Genomic DNA, 16263 nt, shown 5'->3' with positions numbered 1-16263 from the left:
AGTTCACGAGAGGGTCACAGCTATACATATGATAATGTTTTAACCAAAGCTAATGTTCGCGAGTCTGCCCCTAAAGTTGCCTTAACGTGTAGGGCCAGCGAGAGTTTTTTTTTGGTACCAGATCGTTGTTAGTTTACGACCAAGCAAGCTGCAATCGTGTTTTCTTTGTATGTATTCACAGTACCTGAGAGTACACGCTTCCAATTTAAGAAAGTGCCGGTAGTGCCCCCATTAAATGTGCTAACAAATGCAGGTACTCTACCTTTCAAATTAAAGTCCATCTGATACCAGATACCTGACAGTACCTGCCCCTTTAAAGTGATGGGTATAAACGGGAGCAGTGTTTTCAAATCGATGTGGTTTAGTGCCTAGCAGGAGATATGTAACTGTGGTTTGTTCACGGAGCTGTCGTAGCAGTAATTTTACGGGAATAGTACTGGTCGTTTTCTTTTCCTGGACACCGTAACGTCGGATGCATATACACGGGTCACTGGCAGTGTTTTGTAAACAAGTCAGTGTGCGAAACATCAGATCACAGCGTAGTCTGCGCTGAGCTCCCGCTGCTGCCTCTTTCGCTCAACTTAAAGGCTCTTCCCACAATGCATTGCGGGCGTTGACAAGTGGATCCAAGATGGCGTAGAAAGTAATGACAGGTAAGCCCTTACTTGCTCTGCTCCCTGCCTGTGTCCTGAGCTGTGTTTGCTGCGTAAGACTGGGGTACCTGGGGCGAATAGAGGGTGAGGCCAAAAGGTACACCGGGAAAGCATTGCTTGACACAAAGGCTTCCCAGCTCGCCGCTTATGGGCGGGGGAGTGGGAGGCCTATACGGCCCCGTTTGGGCTGACGTGCAGTAGGGCGGGGGGCTGTTTACATGCACAGTCGCCGGCATGCACGGGAGGTGGGAACCGGGTCTCCTTACTCAGGCTAGGACATCAGTTCACAACCCCATTTAAAAAAGAATGAATTTGAAAGTACACCCCTCCCGGACATACTTAACTGGATAGACCCTGCTACTTTGTAGATTAATTTTAGTAAAGCCCACACCCTCAATAATGGTATCCCCGGTTTGCGCAAACACCCTCGTTATATGCCCCCTGCAGTTGGGATACCATTTTTAAACCGTTGGTATATAAGTCTCCCAAGTGTGTGTACGCATACCCCTCTCCATCATTTAATTGCAGCCCTGTGACCATTAGCCCTCCCTTAGAAGACACAGGTCCGTGATCACAGACTTCACAAGCAGCTTTACAGACAAAGATCAACTCCTATCCGAATTCCTTCTCATCATGTGAAGGGCTTCAACAATTGATATATTCTGCATCCTTAAGTTCTAATGTTAATGTCCATTCCTGTCTTCAGCTCTGGTTTCGTTACCACAATCCCATGAGAATCTAGGCCTCGGGTTAGCCCACAAGCGTCCCCACATCCTCTAAACGAAAACTAAAGAACAATCCTATCTCATTTCATCCTTCTCCCCCTCGCCCCACCCCCTACAGAAGAAATGCATGTCTTGCAAGTTGTAAGCTGCGTGTAAAAAAATACTGCTTTAGTAGTCCCCTCCCCGAATGTCTTCTCCACTTTCTCCCATTATAAAATACTACCCTGTTCACCCCAGAGCCTCAAAAAAGAGATTACTGTTCTTCATGGTTTAAAGATATCTCGCCCCTTCTGTTAGAAGTTAAACTCCTCAGCACAATGCTGATAATATTTACCATGTATACCCTCAGTTAATCCTTGTGTTTCACTGTGCAATCATCATCTGTGGACTGTATATACTCTCATTCCATTAAAGCAAATCACAGTCTCATATGTCCTGTTAGTAACACCCCCTTCTGAACACCAGTTCTTGATTTCTCTCACCCCCCCCCAACCTACGCTTCTATCTCAGAATGGAGGAGATGTTTTCAAAAGCATAACGGAACTGTACAAGAAAGTTTTATTGTTTTTACTAGCAGCCCTGACTTGTAGGGCAGCTGCAAACAGAGGGTGCAACTTGTGTAAATAACGCTTCACTCAAGTTCTTCTTTGTGAGTGCTTATTCCTCAAAAGCCAAGAAGCCTGCCCTGCGCGGTTGTAATGTACTATATTTGTTTACTCTTGAAATGTGTCAACATCACCAAGTCCGAGTCGCGTTTGGAATCGTCATTTGTCTGCAAAGGCAGGAAACACCTATTTTTTTTTTTACTTGGTAGTAGTCTTTCAGCTTTCATGCATGTTTTGAATTCTAGACTCAGAAACGCTATTTCGCGAGTTTACGAAGTCTCTCTAATATGTACCCCGCTTAGTTTTTCCATGTATCATTTAGTTCCTCGCTCAGCAACCCAACGAATGTGATTTTACCCTGAAAAGTGGTACATGAGTTGTTAATACCTGTTCTCATAACGCTGTCGAAATAGCGTTTAATTATTTTTCACAGTTAATTTTCGGTTTATTTTAACCACTGTGACTGATAAATACATTATTTGTGTATATTTTACAAAATAATGTTAACTTTTACTTAAGTATGTGTTTTCAACGTTATGATAGAAAAATGTACTTTTTGTATGTGGATTTAATGAAAGAATGTGCACTTTTTGAATATATATTCTCAGACCTTGCCTTTAGATTTCATATTGTGATTTTGTATTTTTATATATTGTTTCTCACATCAGGCGTGGTCCTTTATGTGATATTTCTATAGCAAGAACCTTGTCAACATTCAGTGGAGTGCTGTACAATGTCAAAGGCAAGCATTGAGATAACAAATGATAGGATAGATAGCTAGTTTATGGACTGTTAATACATTGTGATGTAGTGCTCTTTAATGAGGTGTGTCTCATTGCAACCGTTTGTGGACTTATCAAGAAACAGAGGGGCTTGTAGCCTGCCTATTGCTAACCATTGGTTGGCTTTACAGCCACTCTCATTTCCTTGCTTCTTGTTCAATTACTTATTTTATCTGTCTTGTCGGTTCCTCCTCTTGAGAATTTCTATTTTACTTGGGTCCTTCCATTTCTCACTTTTAGGGAGCTATGTATGTTTTCCTTTTGACTTAAGCACATTACGAAACTGTATGTTTTTTCAACTGCCTACCTAGTGTGATTCTCTTCCCCCCCCCTACTGCTCTCGCCTGTGTACTTCTCCCCAGCCTCCGTGATGCATATCTCCATATATTGCTTTCTTACAGCTGTACTTCTCCACCCCAGCTCCACTTTGCGCTTTCTCTCCCATTTACGTGTCACCCCTCACATGCTTATTGATGCTCTCTTGCCCATTTGCTTTTAAAAGCCCCTGTGTTTTTAATTCCCCTACCATGCCCTCCATGTTGCATCTCACCCAGACCCCTGAATTGCCTCCACCTCTCTGTCCCTAAGTTGCTTCCTCACTCACACGTGTTAAAAAACAATGCACCCACTTTCGGGCATTTTTTTTCTTTTTGTTTACTCATACAACTCTGATTGGTAAATAAAAAGTTAAAGAAAAATGGAGTGAGCTGCCTTTTCACAGACTTTTTTTAAAAATAAATATATTTTTCTTTAGCCATGCTGCACAATATTGCTAAAATCCACTAACAAAGCTAACAGATCCCAAATACGTGTGTGTGTTTTTTTTTTTTTTTTTTTTTTTTTTTAATTCTTTTTAGTCTGCAGACTGATGTTGTCCTGGGTGCTGGTGTGCCGGGAACCACCAGATATGGTGAGCTTAAGATCACTTACTTGGCATTCAGGAGCGATATTGATGCCTGATTTGCTACTTTGATAGCAATGTCATATGTCTTTTGTTTCTGATAATTCGTCATGCAAAAATTCCAGGGGAAGTACTTGTAAATAAGGCCTCCAAGCTGACGCACACAATTAGACCTTTAACTGCCAAGTCCCACTGTGTTTATTTACCCAAGATGTCTACAAATGTCAAACTTTGGTTTTTCCTCACACTTCTGTTCTGAAATCTGTGGTGATCTATAAAATTCCTACCACCCAGTGTTGACACCTTTCTCCTGAGAAAAAATGGTACCCCACTTGTCTGGCTGAGCATATTATCTGCAACACGAATCAATCAGAACTTGCACTTGATGAAGTCTTCACATGTTTATAGTTTGGTCCATTCCAATGATGTGTGTTGTGTCCACCCACACGTGAGGCAGCTTTTCAGTCGGAAGAAGTATGGGAATGCAGGTTGATAAGGCTTTGGCCATTGGATGGAAGTATCTGAGATATCAGTCACATAGAAATGGGAAAATAGCATTTGTTTAACCCATACTTTGAGGCATTCTGGGTAGTAAAACATGCTGGGATACATGCCAGCCACACTACCATGGATTGCATTGGGTCTCTAGGTTTTAGAAACGGCCAGAGTTTGTTGGGTCTCCTGGTTGCCTACTGATGCTGAGCCCGAATAATCCAGCCCTTCACAGTGGAAAAGGAGAGAAAATGGGGATTTCATTGAGAATTGTTCTGACATGACTGGCAGAGAGAGGGGGGAGGGGTAAACACCCATTCTGACCCACCCCAGAGGCATAAATACTGTCCAGAGCCAGGGGATGAAACCAATACTAAGATGTCCAGCATCCCTCCTTTATACCTTTTTCACTCCCCTCCCCCCCCCCCCCCCCCCCTGGTAGTCTGGTGGGCTTTTAACCCCCACAGGTGGGTGGATTGGGGTGTTAACCACAATTCTGCACATCTCAGACTGGTCAGAAAGCCCACCAGACCATCAGGGAAAAAGTGAGACACTGAATAGGTTTCAGGGTTTGCCCATCTCAGCACTGCGTCTCCCACACCTGAGCATCAATCAGTATCGGGGTTGGCAGAAGGATTGTTGGGGCTTTTGGGGTAGGGTTACTACTGTACGTCTGTACCACCATCCAGTTTTTGTTTTTATGGAAAATTATATCCCTGATGTGTAGGGTTTGCTGACAGGAGATCAGTGATTAACTTCAAAATGTGGCCTAGGAGGTAGAAAAAATGTTGGGGCTGTTATGTTGTGGGTAGGCATGGCTCAATGCTAGGACATGCCTCCCTTACCCACCCCATATATACACACTGGAAGATGCAGGATCACAACAAAACAGCCAGCCAGGGCAAAAATCTGGATCCCAAAGGATACAAAGAGCCACAAGAAAATGTAATATCCAAGAAAGAAGTGACTCAAACAGATGATCTCATTAAAGAACAAAAATATATTTCTACTACAACGTTTCAGCTTCCGCCTTCCTCAGGTAGTACAAGATGGTTTGCTCAGTGGCTGCACAGCTGACACTGGTGGATTTTCAAAAAGCATCATGAGTGAAGATTCCAATTGGAATGTGGAATCAATGCAGTCCTGAGAACTCTTCAGATATGCAGAAATCAAGTGGTATTGTCAGTGATGTTCAGTCCATCTGGATGCAGAGATTTTAAACGGTACATCCAGAAATTTTCTCTGATGTCCAGTAGTTCTTCCTTTAAAACATGTTCCACAGGGAAAATCTTCAAATCTGATAGTAAATGGTCCACAAGGTTAAAATGGTTGGCTACAGGCTGGTCAAGTTTCTTGTTAATTATTGCCGATTTGTGGTTCCTGAATCGTGTACGGAGGTCATTCACAGTTTGACCTACATATTGTTTTTTACAGCTTTGACGTTGGCACTGAATCACATAAATAATGCATCTAGAACGACATGTAAGATGCTGTCTTATTCCATAGGTCCTTTTTGTAACAGAGCTAGTTACTGATGATGTTTGTAAAAGGTATTCACATGTGATGCACCTTTTGGAATCACAGCAATGAACTCCTGCATTTGTTACAGCTTGCTTAAGTTGCTTGATTTCTGCATATCTGAAGAGTTCTCAGGACTGCATTGATTCCACATTCCAATTGGAATCTTCACTCATGATGCTTTTTGAAAATCCACCAGTGTCAGCTGTGCAGCCACTGAGCAAACCATCTTGTACTTTCATATATATATATATTTTTTAATCATTCCCTGGTGCTAGTGGGTTTTCTGGTCTGTTAGCGCGGTTAGTAGTACTTGGGCTTCAAGAGGTCTGATTTCTGGCAGTTCCATTACATCGGACATTATAGAGCACAAGTGCATGTCTGATCTGAAGAAAGCGATAAAACTGGGCTCCAGTAAGCCCATATTCCTCTTGTAGGTCCGCAGGAGATCTGATGGTATTCCCTATTATCATGTCCCCCAGGGTGGAGATGCCTATGAGGTCTCACATGTCAAAACCCTCCAGCACAGTCACTTCCAGGAGTCCGCACCCAGTCAACAATGGCATTTCTCTAGTCAGACGTCCTGCCCAGTCCAATGCTTGAAAGTCATGCTACACTATTGTTTTTGTTGCCTGGGGGAGTGAGGAAGGGATTGGTCCTCCATATAGGATGTGTGCTGCTGGGGTTCCCTGCATTACCCACTGCTTTGAAAAGTATGCTGGTGAATTTTCTCCTCCAAACCACCACTCGTTGAGTACCACCAAGAGTGATGTTCTGTAATAGGAGAGATTATCAGGTGTAGCTAGGCCACCATCAAAGATGATCTTGAAGCATTCGGCAAGCTCTACCCTTGGGTAGGGGAGGGGGGTGGGGGGGGGTCAACTGTTCCAAAGGAAATAGCAAAATGCTGTGTTGAGCTTGGTAAAGAAGGTCCCAGGTTTGGGGTTAAGGAAAGTTTTGGAGCGGGTACAGTAGGCAAGGGAGACTGACCATCTTAAAGATGACCAATCTTCTCATTAGGGGAAGGAAAACTTAGACCCAAAATCAAGATATATTTTTTTTTGCAGCATCCTGATTTGGGGTTGCATATTTTCGCCCCATGCCCTTTGGCTGTTTTCTGTAACATAGAACCCGAAGTACCAAAACCCAATAATAATAATTTTTATGTCTGTTGCACAGTATACCGACTGGTTGGTTTCCTTGGAGATATAGTAAGGATTGTGTCATTTTAATGTATAGGCCTGAGTGGTCCCCAAAGGTCTGGAGGATTAGTGGGCCTGACCACTGCGTGTGCACTAGGAAGATGAGAACATCGTCTGCATATGTTGCTATCTCATCTGACATGCTGGGGCTCCCCTCGGACAAGCACATCTATTTTTAACCATTCCGCCAGGAGTTCTATATCAAGCAAGAGCAACAAGGGCGACAGAACATCTTTTGCTTGCCCTGCTTGATTGAAAACATAGAGGAAGCAGAGCCTGTGACATAGGCCAGGAGGCCTCCTTAAAATACTTTGATGAAGCTTATGTATCGGGGGCCAAAGTTCATTTTATGGCTCAGTTCTGTTTATTGGTATTTTAGATTAAGAAAAGAAGAAGAACACAGCTGTATGCCTACAACCTTATAGGCCGGCAGTGATAAAAGTGCTCAGAAGAAGTATAACATAGTTTTGACGCCGACCTTGGGGGTCGGCAGTGTAACCAATCAACATGAGCACTGCATTTACAACAATTAACAGAACAGTATGGTGTAAAACTGGTCCCCTCCCTGCGATGCCCATGATGGTGTACCCCTTATGTCCTTCCCCCATAGGTGTATTAGCAATTTTGCCTCACCCCCCTCCCGGCTCAGTGGTTAAGTGAGTAGCTTTTAGTGTAAACGATGAGTTCAATAGTCACCTCAACAGGCGTAGGACTTTTAAGTATGTGGGGCATGTGATTTCATTGAATTCTGTAGACCAGATTTGTATGAAGAGTCCTTAATGTGGAAACTTCTGCTGATCACTGTTCCGCTGCTAGGGAAAGTTTCTCCATCCCCAATAGAAACCATAGTTTATGTAGCCATGAGGTGTAGTTTGGAATTCAATCCGTGCCCCATTGTGATAATATCATCTAGTGGGCAGCATTGAGGGCGAGAGCCATGTGACCAGCTCTAAGCGATCGTAGAGAAAAGGTGAGGGGGTTAGCTAGGCCAAGAATGGTATATGTTAGCAGTCTAGGGATCTCCACGTGCAGTGCTCTGTCACTTTCATCTACGATGCTACTCCAGTACCGTGTTTAGCTTGGGACAGTGCAATAGTAAGTGTATCAGTGTACCGGTATTACCACATCCTCTCCAGCATAGCTCAGGCTTAGTAGGGTGCCATGTGTGAATTCTTGCAGGGGAATAGTACCAGTATGTTGCTATTTTATAGCCTGTTTCAGTGTCTGACACACTATGGGGAGTTTGGTGGGCCCTGTATTGTATATCTCTCCATCCCTCTTCTGTTAGAGCTCGCCCTAATTTAGCCCCCCACCTTCTTTGTCCCTTGGTTTTGGGTATTTGTGTAGTAGCCACGAGGTGCATGTAAAGTTCAGATACCAGCCGCTTATCATCTCTCTAAGTGTTAACCGTTTCTCGAATGCTGTGAGTGGTCTCACTACTAGGGGTCTAACTGTTGGTTGGAGCACCCAGTGTCTAAGCTGGAAGTATGTCATTCTATCTGCCTCTGTAAGCCCATACTCTTCTTTCAGGGAGTCAAAAGGGATGATACCATCTAGGTCAAATAGACTCCCAAATCTCTTACAATGTCCGTCATGCCATCTTTGAAAGCGTTCTGCGCTCAGACCAGGGGCAAAGGCTGGATTAGCGCATATCATTGTTAGGGGGGATGGGAAGGATGTAAGACCATTCTTAACCGCCACTGAGCCCCAAACCCGGAGTGTCATGCCAGTGATAGGGGCGGAATATCATCCCACAGCCCTATGCCTGCGTTGCAGCCAAGGCTCCTTCCAGATATGCGACCCTGCGACTGCTTGATCCATGTAACACCAGTGTTTCTCAGTGTATGGGTGACTCCATTCTAGTATGAACCGTAGTTGGGTAGCCTGGTAATATTTCAAAAGGCAAGGGACCGCTAATCCTCCTTTCGTCTTAGGGAGATACAGGGTTTGCTGCAGTATGCGCACAGGTTTCCGGTCCCAGATACATTTTAGTATTGCCAATTGCAGTGTGGCTGTGGTTTTGGTTGGCAGAGGAAGAGGGATTGTTTGAAAAATGTAGAGAATGTGTGGTAAAATCATCATCATCTTTATTGCTGCCACTCTTCCCAACCATGACAGCTTATGTTTGCTCCAAGTCTCCAACTCTGTCGATATGGCTTTATAGAGGGCAGCATACTTCCTATTGACCGTTTTTGTAGTTGTATTGGCTAGTTCAATGCCGAGGTATGGGACGTGGGAGGAAGACCATATATAGGGGAGCCTTGAGCAAAGGTCTGCTTTGTGGGCTGGGGTTACTGAAAGAATTTTGGATTTGTGATTTTTACATCTTCATTTTGAAGCCCGAGGCAGTCCCAAACTCTTGTGGAGCTTTAGTGAGAGCCCGCAGTGAGACCATTGGGTCCAACAGTGCCAGAATCATGTCATCTGCATAGAGGTTAATAAGATGGTAATTGCCCCCAAATTTAATGCCAGGTATGACTGGATTTGTACGCATTCTCTGAGCTAGAGGCTCCATGTAGAGGACAGATAACAGTGTGGCTGGTGGGCAGCCCCATCTTGTCCCGCCCCGAATCGGGAAAGGCTGAGACAGTGTACCATTGACCCAGACAGATGCCTAGGGCTATTCATAGACCCGTTTTATCCACTTTAGAAGTATTGGTCCGAGGCCAAAGTGTTCCAATACTTTGAATAGGTGTGGCCAATGCACTCTATCAAATGCTTTCTCAGCTTCTATTGATAGTAGTAGTGCCTCTCTGTTCGATCTATGCGTTTTGTCTATAAGGTGTAGGAGTTGTTTTGTGTTATCGCCACATTGCCGGTGCAGTATAAAACCCGCCTGATCAGTGTCCACAAGCCTGGGCATGTAGAGATTGAAGCGATGCGCTAAGATGCCGGTCAACAGCTTGGCGTCTATGTTTAGAAGTGAAATGGGCTGGGAGGAGCCACACTCCTCCAGGTCTTTGCCCGGTTTGGGGATTACAGTGATGGTCACATCGAGCATACTGGTAGCGAGGGCGTTGGTCTTTGAAGTAATTAAATAGCCGCATGAGTACCGGGGCTAATTCGCAGCAGAAAGTTTTATAGAAAAGTAGGGTGTAGCCATCTGGGCCCGACGATTTCCCAGTCTTCTAGCGGGAAATAGCCGATATCAATTCCTCTACCTGAATTGGCTTGTCAATGAGAATTGATTCATCCGGTGAGAGCAAGGCAAGGGCACAGTTGTCTAAATATGTGGAGGGGTCTGTGTTGATAGAGGTGCCGGCCGCGTATAATGCTTAATAAAATTTCAGAAAACCATCGCAATTTGGGGGTCTGTGTGAGTTTTTCTAAGGAGGAGGAGTGATTCATTTTAATAGTATTGGCCTGGACGCATGCTCTCAGTTTATGGTCTAAGAGCTTTCCGCTGCGGTTGCCCCCCACGTAATATTTATGTTTGAGTCGTACAATGGTGTATTCAACACAGTCCCAGTCTAACTGCCTCAGTTGGAGATGTACTTTTTCTAGCTCCCTCCAGACTCTTGGGACGTTTGTGAGTTCCCATTCAACCACCTTCTGTTCAAGCAGCACTCCCTGTTCCCTCTGAGCTTTATTCTCAATTGCAGATAAAGAGATCATCTCCTGTGTACCACTGCCTTAAGGGCATCCCATACAGTTGCTAATGAGGTGTGCTCATCATCATTTTGGCTAAGGTAGTCTTTATCCGTGCATCTCAGAGTCTCCACTTTGCACTGTGTCAGGAGTATAGTGTCCTTAAATCTCCAGCTAGGGACTCGGAAGTGGTTTATGGCAATTTGAGCTGTTAATGTGATGGGTGCGTTGTCAGAGAGAGAGTGCGGGGCTCGATGGCAACCTCTTGAATGTGAGCTTGGAAGGCCGAAGAGGCTAAGAAATAATCTATGCGCATGTGTGTTTTTGCTGCTGCTGAATAGAAGGTGTAATCCTGGGAATTTGGGTGTGTGTCCCTTCATACGTCTATCAAGCCACAGTCCTTGACCTATTGAAGCCCTACCGGCGAGAAAGCGCCTGTCTGACCTTGCCTGTGTCGCGAATGGTCGAAGTAGTTGTCCATAACTAAGTTATTTGCTGTGTCGGGGGTAGTCAGCATTGGGGTAAGAGCTTGTGTTAAGAATGCTTCTTGGTGCGTGTTGGGGGGTGGGGGGCAGATAGTGGCTATTGTGCAGGGGAGTTAATCTATCTGCATTCCGTAGGCTACCTTTTATCTTGTGTACCTTGGTGATGAATTCCCCTGGGAATGTTTTAGAATCGCCACCCCTGTGTTTCGTGGGGGCTGAAAACCAGAACTGTTGAGGAAATCGTTTAGAACACATTCTGTAGATATCTTTGGGTAGGAGGTGTGTTTCTTGTAATAAGCATATATGACTCTCTGAGCGCTCAAGGAGGGAGAGAATTGCCAGTCGTCATTGAGGCCTCTGACATTCAAGTGTGCTGATGGGTAGGGAAGGTCATTGATATCTGCATGCTGTGAGTGATAAGGAACGGAGGGCAATACTACCAAGTGTGCCTGTGTTGGGGTCTTCAAACACATGGTTCTTGCTGTGTCTCTTGGGGTAAGAGGATGACACAATTTTTAGTGTAGCACAACAGGTGCTTAACCAAACCAATAACCAAGTTCTCTGTTCAAGGTAATCCATATAAGGGGCATCAATCGAGGCTCAAGGGCATTCAGTGGGGTCTGTGTGAGCCGTCCACGGGCTGTGCCACTCCAGGCCCAGGTATCGCAGCTCTTCGGACCAGAACCCGAAGGGCAGCCACCGCATCTTTCTTTCAGGCTGGTGTTATCACTCAGTGTCTATACTTTGGTGCTGGAAACGATGCTATCCAGGACAGCCTGCCACTTGTGTGCTTGTTCCACAGATGATGGTCTTGTGTGTTTTTCCCCCCCCCCATCCTCCCGCCCTTTTCCATCCGGTTTGGCCCCATGGGGGCCTCCCGCTGAAACTCTCGCCTCCGAGGGGGTCATCCCTCATGTCCAGTACTTGCCAGGCCTCAATTGTTTTGACTTGTCGTAACTGATTGTCCCATTGAAATATAAGTCTAAAGGGGTGTCCCCAGCCGTATGAGACGTTTTGAGACCGGAGGTGGTCAGTGATGGGTTTAAACTCCATGCGTCGTTGCAGAGAGAGGTCCTGAAATAGAAGCAAGGCGTATCCTCTAAAGTAGATCTGAGGTTGATTTTGCAATTGTCTGAGGATGTCCTCTTTAATCATAAAATTGTAGACGCAGGCTAAAATGTCAGGGGGACGTGATCTGGCTCCCCTGCCCCTTCCCCCCGGGTGGCCTGCTCTGTGAACACAGTCCAGCAAAATCTCCTGATTGTCCTTATGTCCCAGGAGTGATCGGAACAAGGCTGTGGTGTAATCTCAGATATCTTCACCTTCAGCCCCGTTGGCGGCCCCTCTGTTTTGTATGTTATGACGAGGGGAGTGATTTTCCATGTCCTCATTCATGATCTGTAGTTGCTCCTGCTGCTCCCGTAATCGAAGGATCTCTTGTTGGAGTTGTTCGACATCTTGTCCTCTTGCTATCTCATTGTCTTCCAGGCCCGAAACCCATTTGCCTATCGAGGTGAGGTTGGTGCGAAGTTCGCTAAGTTCCCGGCAGAGGTCTTTTCACAGGTCCTGAATTTCAGTCTTTAGGGAGTCGAACAGTGAGGTGAGAAATCCTCTTGTGACTGGCACAATCTTGTTGTCGCCCGGGCCTACGTTGTCCACCATCATCGAAGGCTGCAAGGGAGTATCTACAAGTTTGTTTTGTGCTGGTGTCGATCTGGTCAACATCCCGCAGACCGACTGGTCTTTTTTATTCTTCGAGGTGGCCATTGTCTAGTGTTGGGCCGGTTTGTTGCAGCGTGGGCCGTCAGTCATGCAAAACAGACATTGGAGTTCGCATCCCAGGGATGTGGCCTGTTGTTGGGCTTCCTTACTCCTGTCCGTCGCAGCCACTCTGAGGTGGAGATCTCGTCAGCTCCGTGGGCCTGCCCAGTCGCCATGTAGGCATACCCCGGCCTCCTGGGTGTCTCTGTGCTACCCTGCATTGTCTAGTGCTTCTGTGCCATATGCCGCGGTCCCACCTGTCCTGTTCCCGCTACGCCGGTCAAGGTAAGCCCCCCCCCCCCCCCCCCCCCAACGCCCTGCTCCCAGTCTGGCCTCATTGTCCCCCAGCTGGAACTGGCTTTTGCGCTGGCCAGGGTTTCCCCCCCACCCCCCATCTGCAGCTCCTATAGGAGAGGTGATCCGTAAGTGCCCTTCTTCTCGTGCCTTGGCCGTGACACCCAGCCTCTAGGCCTCACCCAGGTCGGCACTCACTGCGGCCCGATCCGTGCCCCTGCCCAGAACCCATACAGCACCCACCTCTAGCATTGGCCCGTTCGCTTCTGTTCCTCTGTCCGGGTTGCTCCCGACTGTGTTGCTTTCCTGTGTCCCATTGAGGCACGCAATGGCCTCTGTCCTCAGCCCATCCCAAGCACCTCCTGCTGGTGTGCATCTGGCCGCCTGTCCTGTGGCCGCTATGGGGGAGGCGACTCCTCTGCACTTTCGAGGGCCCAGGGCCTCACTGCTTCCGCAGTCCAGAGGCTCACTGGTCCTTGCGTGACGCCCGGCCTTTAGGCCCTTCCTGTGCCAGCCCTCACCGCAGCCCGATCTTTGCCGCTAATCCAATGTCCCAGGTCAGGGCACACATGGCGCTCACATCCGGTGTCGGGCTCCTAGCATAGCCGCCCTTCCGCCTGGGGTCTCCCGCGACCTTGCTGCCCACCGGTGTCTTGCTGAGGTGTGCTCGGGCCTTTGCAGTTTGCGAGCCTGGGGCCTCCTGCTGGTGCAGATACGGATGCTGGCTTCTCCACAGGGCCCTCCCACCGGAAGGGTCGCCTCCTCACCGGCATCCCCCATCTGGTACTGATTTAACTTTTAGGGGGTGGCTGCTGGGGCTCTGCTATGTCCTTATTTTCGAGCTCAGGTGGCAGAGAACCCCAGCGGCACGTCTAGTGGGAGTTGTGCTCCACTGAGGGCTGCAGTGAATGCATCTGGGACCAGTATGCTTCGTAGAATTCTACCAGGTGCCATTGTGGCCAAGGGGTTTTGCCCAACTAGAATTGGGTTCAAGGCCTCTCTCAGCTTCTCCAGTGTAACATCTGTATCTAGTTATAGTCTTTCTTTGATACACAAGTAGTGGGCGAGTATGTTAGCCATGAAATAAGCCAAGGTGGATGCAGTAAGTCTGTCTATTGAGGAGTAGAGGTGAGCGTAATAGATTGCAAGCTCCACAGCTATTGGGGGTTAAGTGGCAATGAGGTTTCCTTCGTCATCTTCTAGGTAGCATATGGGTGTTAGTAATGCAGAAATGGAGCAGAGGCGATGCCGCATTTTGCTGGTCTTAAGCCCCCAATAGTAGAAACAACCTTGCCTCACAAGCCATAAGCGCACCTCATCTGTGAGGGCTTGCCTTACTAGGGATTAAGTGAGAATAGGATATTGCAGAGGAGGGTCGGGTTTGGAGCAGCTGCGCAGGTCTGCTCCAGGTGAAGTAGGCACATCCCAGTCTGTCACTTCCTGAAGGCTTCATCGTCTTTTACGCGTTCAGTGTCTGATAATGACTCCAGGCACAGTGGCTATGAACGCCTCCCACTGGGTTATGGGGGAGGTGAGCATGCCTTTATATTGGGACTTGTAGAATTCTCTCTCTGTTCCAAAGTAATCTCTGGCTGCAGGATCTTTAAGGAATCATGTGTTGAAGCTCCAGCTGGCCTGGGATGCCCGAGCTCATTGCCATATGGTGAGTTAGACTGGTGAGTGGTCAGATAAGCCTCTGGCCAGGATGCACTTTTCCGCTATCCTGGCAGCCTTTGGGGTGGGGAGTAAGGAATAGTCAAGGCGAGAGAGCACCTTGTGAGCACCGCAAAAAGTAAGTGTAGCTTCACGTGTTGGGATGCGAGCTCCAAGCATCTGTTAGTTATATATTGCCAAGAAATGTGGGAAGGAGCGTCATTCGGATAGGCATAATTTTTGTTGATCTGTCTAGAGTGAGATCACCCACTCCATTAAGGTCTTGCCACATTACCCACAAACGCCCCAGGCAGCTGTAACAAGACTTTTCCCAGTGATTTAAGAAAGTTTGCGTAAAATGTGGGTGTTGTATATACACTAATGAAGAAGATATGGGTTCCCTGAGTAGTCAGGATTCTGCTATGTACCTCCCCCAAATGTCTTGCAGGACCTGTGACTCTGGACGGGGGTGGGGTTGTGGCTCAAGACCCCCCCTGGAGCCCCTGGTGAATCCAGCATGGTAGACTTGGGTGTACCGGAAAAGGTCAGTGATCACTTGGTAGGTGTGTCTCTTGGAGCATGAGTAGGTGAGGCCCAATGTGATTGGCAGTTTGAGGGCCACTCCTCTCTTAATTTTGTCTGGTAGTCCATTTACATTCAAACTGAGGAACTTAAGCTGACCTCTCTCATTGGGTGAGGCTCTAACCTCTCACAGGAAGGAAGTGGCACGGTGCAAAAACCTGTGTGACTAGTGGGATCGGAGATATTCTGGCCTGGTGGTCTAAAAGTCAGTGTCTGGGGAAAGGTATTTTGCTAGAAAGGGCATGAAACTCCCTTTTCCCTTCCAATACCTTGACAACTAGAAGTATCTGTTTCAGACAATGGTAGAAAAACTGCAACCCAGGCAATTGAGACAACAACCTGTCTCCACCCCCAAACGTCCTTTGCAACAGTCCCTGCAAACAACCCATCAACAAAATAATGCAACGATCAAAATAAAACTGTCCCATCCCGCAGAAGTTGTAGCAGCAGGGCAAACCACATTAGGGAACATTTGTGAAACGTGAGCTGGTATTTCATGGAGTGTCCTGTGCCGTTGATGTTAGATCTTCCTTGTTGGGGGATGAACTGTTAATGTTGCTTCTGGTGACTAGTGTCTACGCTTGTTGCGCTAGCTCCTGAATGGTGTCTGTGGCCAGGATCCAGAAAGTGCACTGTGAGCAGATGGTTGTTCCCCCTTCAGTGGATTGTTTTTACTGCTCAGGCTGTTTCTCTATCGGGTGCCATGCTCTTGCTGGGATGTCAACAAAGTGTATTTTCTTAGCATGTATAACTTTGAGAGGGGCCGGAAAGAGCAGCATGTGTTGTATGTGCATGACTTAGTTTTTGCTGAACACTGAGTATGGATCAATGTTGCTGTTTTGAGGAGCTGTGGTGGTGGGGTCCATTGTTTGCGGAACACTTGCAGGATAGCATCTCTGTTTGCAAGTTGAAGATGCAGCCAATGAGGGGCTTTGGGGGCATGCCTAGTGGTGGTCGGGGGTCCAGGGTTCTATGCGCCCATTCTACTCGGAAAAGCAGGGACAGTTCCTCCGCTGGTATCC

The 16263-nt window shown here is 47.0% G+C and overlaps 1 protein-coding gene across 7 annotated transcripts in view; it reads left to right on the top strand.

The window, feature by feature from the left end:
* Positions 1–538: 538 nt before the first annotated feature.
* HELZ (helicase with zinc finger) overlaps positions 539–16263 on the top strand; it is a 1413339-nt gene continuing 1397614 nt past the window's right edge. For 3 of the 7 annotated variants that reach the window (XM_069199901.1, XM_069199892.1, XM_069199898.1), the window contains exon 1: positions 539–653. The gene's annotated coding sequence lies outside the window, so the exon portion shown is untranslated. The other 4 variants (XM_069199893.1, XM_069199899.1, XM_069199895.1 and 1 more) reach the window with 4 other exon arrangements.

Source organism: Pleurodeles waltl, chromosome 7 (genome assembly GCF_031143425.1).
Source record: "Pleurodeles waltl isolate 20211129_DDA chromosome 7, aPleWal1.hap1.20221129, whole genome shotgun sequence".
Taxonomy (NCBI): domain Eukaryota; kingdom Metazoa; phylum Chordata; class Amphibia; order Caudata; family Salamandridae; genus Pleurodeles; species Pleurodeles waltl.
This window is presented reverse-complemented; position numbering and strand designations above follow the sequence as displayed.